The sequence below is a fragment of the Macrobrachium nipponense genome, chromosome 31, assembly GCF_015104395.2.
Source record: "Macrobrachium nipponense isolate FS-2020 chromosome 31, ASM1510439v2, whole genome shotgun sequence".
Classification (NCBI taxonomy): domain Eukaryota; kingdom Metazoa; phylum Arthropoda; class Malacostraca; order Decapoda; family Palaemonidae; genus Macrobrachium; species Macrobrachium nipponense.
In genome coordinates, this window is record NC_061093.1 from 47,092,304 (window position 1) to 47,101,966 (window position 9,663).

The 9,663-nt window shown below is 34.8% G+C and overlaps 5 non-coding genes across 5 annotated transcripts; all 5 read left to right on the forward strand.

Annotated features, from left to right (window-relative positions):
• Positions 1 to 2,194: 2,194 nt before the first annotated feature.
• Positions 2,195 to 2,266, forward strand: Trnaa-ugc (transfer RNA alanine (anticodon UGC)). Its single transcript has one exon. It is a non-coding gene; the product is annotated as a tRNA-Ala (tRNA).
• Positions 2,267 to 2,368: 102 nt separating this feature from the next.
• On the forward strand, positions 2,369 to 2,440 carry Trnaa-ugc (transfer RNA alanine (anticodon UGC)). Its single transcript has one exon. It is a non-coding gene; the product is annotated as a tRNA-Ala (tRNA).
• A 90-nt stretch (positions 2,441 to 2,530) lies between these two features.
• Trnaa-ugc (transfer RNA alanine (anticodon UGC)) lies at positions 2,531 to 2,602 on the forward strand. Its single transcript has one exon. It is a non-coding gene; the product is annotated as a tRNA-Ala (tRNA).
• A 90-nt stretch (positions 2,603 to 2,692) lies between these two features.
• Trnaa-ugc (transfer RNA alanine (anticodon UGC)) lies at positions 2,693 to 2,764 on the forward strand. Its single transcript has one exon. It is a non-coding gene; the product is annotated as a tRNA-Ala (tRNA).
• Positions 2,765 to 2,854: 90 nt separating this feature from the next.
• Trnaa-ugc (transfer RNA alanine (anticodon UGC)) lies at positions 2,855 to 2,926 on the forward strand. The gene has a single exon. It is a non-coding gene; the product is annotated as a tRNA-Ala (tRNA).
• The last annotated feature ends 6,737 nt before the right edge of the window (positions 2,927 to 9,663 follow it).

The following is a 9,663-nucleotide window of genomic DNA, read 5'->3' on the forward strand; positions in this document are numbered from 1 at the left end:
ACGGAAGCGGAAAAAATACTTTTTTCAAAAAATCACAGCGCGCTTAGTTTTGAAGATTAAGAGTTCATTTTTGGCTCCTTTTTTTTGTCATTGCCTGAAGTTTAGTATGCAATCATCAGAAATGAAAAATAATATCATTATCATATGTAAATAATGCGATATATGGTAGCGAAAAAAAAAATTCATACATTATTGTATTAAAATCACGCTGTGCAAAAAACGGTAAAAGCTAACGAGTTTCCTTTTTTTCGTTGTATTGTACACTAAATTGCAATCATTTTGATATATAATACATTGTAAAACAATAAAAGCAACACCGGAAAAATATTATCACAAAATGATGTACGAATTCGTAACGCGCGGACGTAAAAAAATGATTTTTTCAAAAATTCACCGTAAATCTAAATATTGTTCTAGAGACTTCCAATTTGTTTCAAAATGAATACAAATGATTGAATATTACGATACTGTAAAAGTTTTAGCTTACAATTGCGTTTTTCTACCATTTCGGTAGAGTCAAAGTTGACCAAACGTGGTTTTTTTTCTATTTATCGTGATTTATATGCAAATATTTCGAAAATGAGAAAAGCTACAACCTTCAAATATTTTCATTTTATTTTACATGAAATTGCGCACATTTTCATATATAAAACTCTATGAAATGCCTAATATGAAACGGAGCAAATTTTCCGAGAATTCGATTGTACGCAAATTCGGAGATTTTTATGGCGGAGAATCCGCGCGCGGAGGGAAGGAAAGTTTTTTTCATAAATTCACCATAAATCGAAATATTGTGCTAGAGACTTCCAATTTGTTGCAATATTAAGGTAAATGATTGAATATTACTAAAATATAGAGTTTTAGCTTACAATTGCGTTTTTGAAACGACCATTTCGTAGAGTCAAAGTTGACCGAACGTGGTTTTTATTCTATTTATCGTGATTTATATGCAAATATTTCGAAAATGAGAAAAGCTACAACCTTCAATTATTTTTCGTTGTATTCTACATGAAATTGCCCACATTTTCATATATAAAACTTTATGTAACGGCTAATTTAAAATGGTGCAAACATTACCACAATCGCACGTATGATTTTTTCGGAAGAGTTACCGCGCGGACGTAAGGAAAATGTTATTTTTTTCATAAATTCACCATAAATCGAAATATTGTGCTAGAGACTTACAATTTGTTACAAAATGAAGGTAAATGATTGAATATTACTAAAATATAACAGTTTTAGGTTACAATTGCGTTTTTCGACCATTTCGGTAGAGTCAAAATTGACCGAAGGTTGAAAATTTGTCACTTATCATTTTTTATATGAAAATATTTCAAAACTGATAAAAGCTACAACCATGGGTTGTTTTTAGTTGTATTGTGCATTGAAATTGCGCACATTTCCATATATAAAACTTTATGTAACGGCTAATTTTAAAATGGTGCAAACATTACCACAATCGCATGTATGATTTTTTTCGGAAGAGTTACCGCGCGGACGTAAGGAAAAAGTTTTTTCATAAATTCACCATAAATCGAAATATTGTGCTAGAGACTTCCAATTTGTTGAAAAATTAAGGTAAATAGTTGAATATTACTACAATATAAGTGTTTTAGGTTACAATTGCGTTTTTCGACCATTTCGGTAGAGTCAAAGTTGACCGAAGGTTGAAATTTTGGCACTTATTGTTATTTATATGGAAATATTTCAAAACTGATAAAAGTTACAATCATGAGTATTTTTTTGTTGTATTTTAAATAAAATTGCGCACATTTCCATATATAATACTTCATGTAACGGATAATTTAAAACGGTGCAAAAATTATGTCAAAGTGACGAAATAATTTTTGAGATGTGTCACTGATACTTTTTAGTACGATAAGAAAGAAATTCGCGCTTGCGCGCCTGTGTAACGATTGTAAACAAAACAACGCCTTGATCCATGAACTCCCAGCATCCCCAAAGGCGCGTGATTAAAAAGTTTTTGGCTGGTAGGCCTATAAGTATTTTTCCGCGAATTTTTAAAAAAACTTTTTTGAGCCGACGTATGGTACGTCCATTCGGAAATCGGGGGAGATTTTGACTCGACGTTTAATACGTCCATTCGGCGTTTAAGGGTTAAATGGATTATTATATAACATTCAGGTCATAAACACAACATCAAAGAAAGGCCGTGGGAACTCCTTGACCTAATGGGGGTGTAACTCAGTGGTAGAGCGCTTGCTTTGCATGTGAGAGGCCCCGGGTTCGATCCCCGGCACCTCCAGTCTTTTCTTGACCTTAAATGGATTATTAAATGGATTATTATAGAACATTCAGGTCATAAACACGGCATCAAAGAAAGGTCGCGGGAACATCTTGACCATATGGGGGTGTAGCTCAGTGGTAGAGCGCTCGCTTTGCATGTGAGAGGCCCCGGGTTCAATCCCCGGCACCTCCAGTCTTTTCGCGACATTAAATATATTAATATATAAGATTCAGGTCATAAACACAGCATCATAGAAAGGTCGTGGGAACATCTTGACCTTATGGGGGTGTAGCTCAGTGGTAGAGCGCTCGCTTTGCATGTGAGAGGCCCCGGGTTCGATCCCCGGCACCTCCAGTCTTTTCTCGACCTTTAATGGAGTATCATAAAACACTCAGGTCATAAACACAGCATCAAAGAAAGGTCGTGTGAACTCCCTGTCCTTATGGGGGTGTAGCTCAGTGGTAGAGCGCTCGCTTTGCATGTGAGAGGCCCCGGGTTCGATCCCCGGCACCTCCAGAATTTTCTCGACCTTAAATGGATTATTATATAACATTCAGGTCATAAACACAGCATCAAAGAAAGGTCGTGTGAACTATCTGTCCTTATGGGGGTGTAGCTCAGTGGTAGAGCGCTCGCTTTGCATGTGAGAGGCCCCGGGTTCGATCCCCGGCACCTCCAAAATTTTCGGGGGTCTATAAGGGAAAATCAGCATGATGAAACGACGTTAAAGAAAAAGCCGACCCACCATTGCGTTAACGAGCATTGGAAGGCTACATGCAATGTATCTCTATATATGATTATCAATTCGGCACAGAGATCCAGAGGCCCACCATATACTATCTTAAAAACAGAGGAGGAATTGGATGAAAGTGCATTATTTTTTAATCAAAATGCAGAACCTCGAAATTCTTCCACAAGCTCAGCTTCTAGAGCAAGTGGCAGATATGAATAACAAGCGAAGGGAGCTTGTCTGGTACAAGGGTTTCTTTGCTTCAACTTGTTTGCAAAAGAGTTATGACTTTTCCACAATACTTAAATTGAGTAAACGGTTGGAATAATCCTAATAACCCCAACGAGAGAGAGAGAGAGAGAGAGAATTTCATGTTATATAAGCACCGCCAAAGCGCAGATAGATAGAGAGAGAGAGAGAGAGAGAGAAATGCATGGTATGTAAGCCCCGATAAAGCCCAGCGAGAGAGAGAGAGAGAGAGAGAGAGAGAGAGAGAGAGAGTCGGGGGAGGGGGCTAGGTATAATTAGAGCCAAAGTCCAGCCACCAGAACCGAGATCATTTAATGAGAGAGAGAGAGAGAGAGAGAGAGAGAGTATCACACTGCTATAATGACGGATGTACTTAGTTGTCTATGCGTTCTATAGTCCTCTTTTCCATATCAAACGGTGGCCATTAACTGTAATGTAAAGTACCTTTGTAGATAATCCGCTTAAAAGACGGAATCCCTCGATTTAATCTGATGGTTTAAAAGCTTATGAAAGGCAGTTTCCTCCACAGGATGATAATATAATGTATGTTTATGCATTTTCATTTGTATGGCGTTTGTGAATAATTCCTACATTCCTCATTCTAAGAATCTCAATTTTCTGGCGTTTTATTATTCATTTTCATACGAGCGATATATTATAGTATGTTTGCAACATATGAGAAATATATCATAATATATATCGAGCATATTTTCATATGAGCAATATATATGTATGAGACACATTGCCATATGAGCAATATATTATAATATGTATGGAACATATTTTTATATGAGCAACATATATTATGTAAGGAACATTTTCATATGAGCAATATATAATAATATGTATGGAACATATATTTTCATATGAGCAATATATTATAATATGTATGGAACATATATTTTCATATGAGCAATATATTATATGTATGGAGCATATATTCATATGAGCAATATATTATATGTATGGAGCATATATTCATATGAGCATATATTATATGTATGGAGCATATATTCATATGAGCAAATATTATATGTATGGAGCATATATTCATATGAGCATATATTATATTGAGAAATATTCATATGAGCATATATTATATGTATGGAGCATATATTCATATGAGCATATATTATATGTATGGAGCATATATTCATATGAGCATATATTATATGTATGGAGCATATATTCACATGAGCAATATATTATAATAATATGTATGGAACATATTTTCATATGAGCAATATATTATAATATGTATGGAACATTTTCATATAAGCAATATATTATAATATAGCAATATATTATAATATATATGCTGCATGTAACATCTATAAGTTTGAAATGTTGGAGAATAAATATATACAGTTTCTTTGCACATCTGTCTACTGACCGTGAAAACATGTCTCGGGAAGAATTTCAAGGTCAAAGCAAGCCTCTAACCTCATGAGGCAAGAACCTCCCTTAGTCAGCAAATAATAATATTCTGAATTAAAGGACTGAAAACTTTATATTAAGGCTCCAAGAATTACAAATTGCTTATCTTATCTATGAGTCAACGCAAAAGGTTTTCTTAACCTTTTGACGACTCCAGACCCCCCCTAATGAATAGCCCAATATGGGTCCATACCTCCTTTGCTTAAGTCCACTAAAGTCCTATGCAACTTAATATACTAAGTTTAATACATACTTTAGGTATGAATGGCTAGGAATAGAACATACAAGAAAGTCAAAAGCATTTATAGCGTTATATAGTTATTTACAAAATGTATCCATGTAAACATTGACACATTAAAATCAATTATATACAAATATCCAGAAATCAAGTTCCATACACCCAGCAATGTGGTTCTCATACCCCCAAGGGGTATATGATACCCGCTGTTAAGAACCCCTGAGTTAGCGGATAATTACAATAACGCAAGGAAAAAAATGTCGAAAGGTGGGATTAATATTAAATATCGCTGATTTAAAGTTTAGTATGTGCCGCCATTATTTATTTATTTATTTATTTATTTATTTATTTTATTTATTTTACTTTGAGTTTAATATTCATTCAACGTGGAATACCAACGGAGGTTCAGATGTATTTTAATCATCAACTAAATTTCCCAGTCGGAGAAATGAGTAATTCTACGGACTATCATCTCCACATTAAACTAGCAATCGCGAGATGCTCTCTCTCTCTCTCTCTCTCTCTCTCTCTCTCTCTCTCTCCATATTTTGTTATTTATTTAAACTGTCAGCGAGGAGTGAAGTAATTTTAGTTAATGTAACTATAATATAGTGCTCAGCAGCTACTCCTAGGCAACTATACTGTAGTCTACCTGTCAATAAAGATAAAAAAATAGAAAAAAAAAATAAATAAAAAGTGCCAATGAATTCCAAAGAATTGTGAAACTGAAGTAAAATATCTAAATTCACCGTAAACCCAAAGTGATATTGGAGTCGTCTAATCTTCCTTTCATCTAATTACACCTTACTTATAAACTTTCAAAACACTTGAGATACACTTTCCCTCACCTCGCACTTTCTACAACTTTCTTTCTTTTTGGAACCTTACTTCTACTTTTATTCTCAGCTGTGGCAAATTTCATTTCTATTTTTTTTCCCCCACTTTGTTCTTTTTCACCTAAACCAATTCTCTCTCCTTTTGCTAGTACTCTTTTTTCTTTCCCCCGCATTCCTCTCTCTCTCTCTCTCTCTCTGTATCTCCAAGCCTTCTTCCTCTCTCTCTCTCTCTCTCTCTCTCTCTCTCTCTCTCTCTCTCTCTCCCCCCTCCATAAGCTTCAAAAGGCTTGGATCTTGCGGAGCCCCTCTGGAGCTACCGTGAGGCAAACTATTTGAACACAAAGCGTCTTTCTATTGTCCTGACACCCTCCACCAACCCATCCTAATGCCTTTCCTTTGACTGTGCCGACGGCAGCGGGTCCTCTGGAAAGGGAGTGGGAGGGGGAGAGGGAGGGATGAGTTCCTGGGGTGGGGTAAGAGTTGGCGGGGGGGACGGCGGCCCGCGAGTCCTGTATGGTGAAGGCGATAGCAAAGGAATACATTTACTTACACAGGCAGAGGGTTACTTACGGGAAAAAATAGGTTCCATGTACCGCTGATAAAATCTACAGAGAGAGAGAGAGAGAGAGAGAGAGAGAGAGCGAGAGAGCGCATGTATGTATGGGAAGGAGGGGGGTGCTACGGTGGGGACTTAGAAGGGGGGAACCTCTGAATATGGGAGACTGTTTTCCAAGAAATAGACTGGAGCGAACGCCTCGAGGCAAGGAGACGGGTCTATCCTGGAAGATGGAAAGGAGAGGATGGAAAGGGACTATGGCTACGGGGCAACGGAGTAGATAAACGAGATCTAAAGGCGTATGACGCATAAAGCATTCTAAGGCGGAACTCGGGGCGTAAGTAGGAAATACATTCTTGGAATCGAGAATGAGCTCGGCAGCTCTTACTGGTGGTATAGTAGTACCCCGGCCTCCTCCCCCGTCCCTCTGGAAGGAGACTAACTAAGGTTTAAGGTTTTTTCCAAGAGAGGGTGAGTGGAACATATTAATGACAATAATACTAAATTGTTAGTACTGGAATGACTTACATTTCATATTTTGTTTTCATTTAATAAGCCGAATAGCCATTTCGTATTTCAAATCGTCAGATGATCTTATATACAGCTGCTACATAAGCCATCAATACGGATATAAGGATGAATGAGACTTCATTGTTTCCCCGAATTTTAAGATATTTGTAAAAATGCACTTGCGTGAGTGAATTTTAATTAATATATAAAGTTTTAATACATTACATGAAAAAGTTCTCATCTGTTTCAACGTCTATCAATATCAATATATAGATACGTGAAACCATTTCCTTGCGTCCCAGATTTTAACGTATTCGTAAATTTTCGTTCATTGTCTTTAATAAGATTTGCATGACTAATTTCGTTTCATATATTATTTTCATTTTGTGCAGTGTAAGTTGGAGAACTGAAATAGCCATCTGAAGTAATGTTCATCTGAACTCTGAAAAAGAAAGAAAAAGCATTTATAATCTACTCAGGTCATCATTAAAAAGCAAATAAAATTGTCTCTAATTAAAGCCGTGTAGAAAGTATTAACAATATGTTAAAATAAATGAAAAAACATTTCTTTATGAAATTACGCTAAGGAGTTGATATTTTTTTAACGCTGAAAAAGCAAGAAAATCTACTCCGGTCATCGTTAAAAAGCAAATAAAATTGTTTCTAATTAAAACCGAAGAGAAAGTATGAACAATCTGTTAGAATAAATGAAAAAACATTTCTCTTTATAATTACAACCTAGGAGTTGATATTTTTTAAAAATAAAAATAGGTTTAATACCTAAAAAAAAAGTACAAATACGCTCATTAGTTTTTTGCTTTTACTCCCAAACAGTCCAAGAAACTAAATCGTTTATATTATTTAGCAAAAGCCGTTACGTGATAAAAACGCTATAATGGGGCAAAGTCGTTAACAAATGGAAGCCCTTGCCAACTCTTCCCAGGACCTCTCCATCAGGTAAGTTAATGAAAACCTCCAAAAGCGAAAACTGTCATTTATCCGAACGGTCCAAAGCATGACAGCAGTAAAGAAAAAAAATAAGTAGAAATAAAAAAAGCGGACTTTACTCTTGTTTACACGATGACCCGAATTTTGCGTCCGTTATTTTATTCTCCTGATACGGACTGACGTTTTGAAGTGCACTTCTCTTTTTGGTGAGTTTTTTATCAATTGGAATATTGCACGGGATTTCAAAATGAAGAAGAAATATTCGTCGCAAAAAAAAAAAAAACTTTTTTGATTCATTCTACGCTCGTTTTGCAATTCACTTTTTCCTACAAAACAAAAACGATGGTGTCCTTTTTTTTTTTTTTTTTTTTTTTTTTAAATTCGTCCCTTTACTTTCGCGTTAAGAATCGCCGCTACTACAGGTATGAAACGAGTTCATGAATATTAAGGTTTTTTTACTTTATTTTTAAAATTTTTTTTATAGTCAGCAGCTTCGCGCGATTTTTTACATTTTTTTTTTTTTTTTTTTTTTTAAATCTAGGGATTTATTGTCAGCTGCTTCACGCAAACGCTAAAGTAGCGGCACCTGACGACTTGTTGCTAATATTCATCCAAGCATCATGTTATGAAAGCTATAACGGTGAAATTTTACGTATAGATATCTGTATATCTACTTCAAAAAGTATGTAGGTAAATATATCTAAGTTACTCCATTAAATAATGATATTTACAAACATAAAAATGTATGTATAAATGAAATATGACTTACTTTGAATCAAAGTTCGTAAATACCAGTGTTATATTATAAAAACTATGAGAAAATTTGTGTTAACATCTAATTTTTTGGATTCGCCGAAAGTTTAACGAGGGTGTAATAAACACACAAAGCGCACCTACACATACACACACGCACACACTCACCTACACACACACTCATTATACGGTATCGTAAGTGGACCTAAGGAAATAGGCAAGTTTATTGCCCTGTCCAGTAACCATTTTACCCACTACCGGTGTGTAATTCTGCTTTGAGAATAGCTCTTTACAAAAGTTTAATCTGCTTGTAAAGCATGAGCAAGCTGGAACAGTACTGCGCAACCAGAAGTGGTTAAAAGGGTAAGCACTATATACCTATAACGTACTACATACTATATAAATACATACTATATAGTACGTGTAGGTACAGGTCAGTGAACTCTACATTTCCTGAGGTACAGTTATGCTAACCACGCCATTCTCTATACAATAACGCAATTTCCATTATTTGTATGCATGCAGATTCATGTACATACGCACACGTGCATATATTATACGCATATACGCATATTATATATATATATATATATAATATATAATATATCTAATACATATATATACATATAACTATATACATATATATATATCCATACATATATATATATATATATATATTATAGGTATAGTATATATATATATATATATATACATTCAAACACACATTAAATGACCGACAAATGTGTTTATGATTACAACAACAAAAATGACAGACAAATGTGTCTGTGATTACAAAAAAAAAACAAAAAACAAAAAACGGACAAATGTGTTTGTGATTAAAAAAAAAATGACCGACAAATGTCTTTGTGATAAAAAAAGAAAAAAAGAAAAAAGAAAACAAGACCGACAAATGTGTCTGTGATTACAACAATAAAATGACCGACAAATGTGTCTGCGATTACAACAGCGAAGCATGTCATAATAGGTGAATTCTCATACAGTAATTTAAGTTCTTGACTTTATGTATCACGAACGTGAAAGGGCAACTTGAATATCTGAATCGAATATATGGCCGCTACTCTGATTTTGTGATAAATTTTATTTTTTAGTTAACAACAGTGCCATTATTTCCGAGGATTAAATATATACGAAAAATGG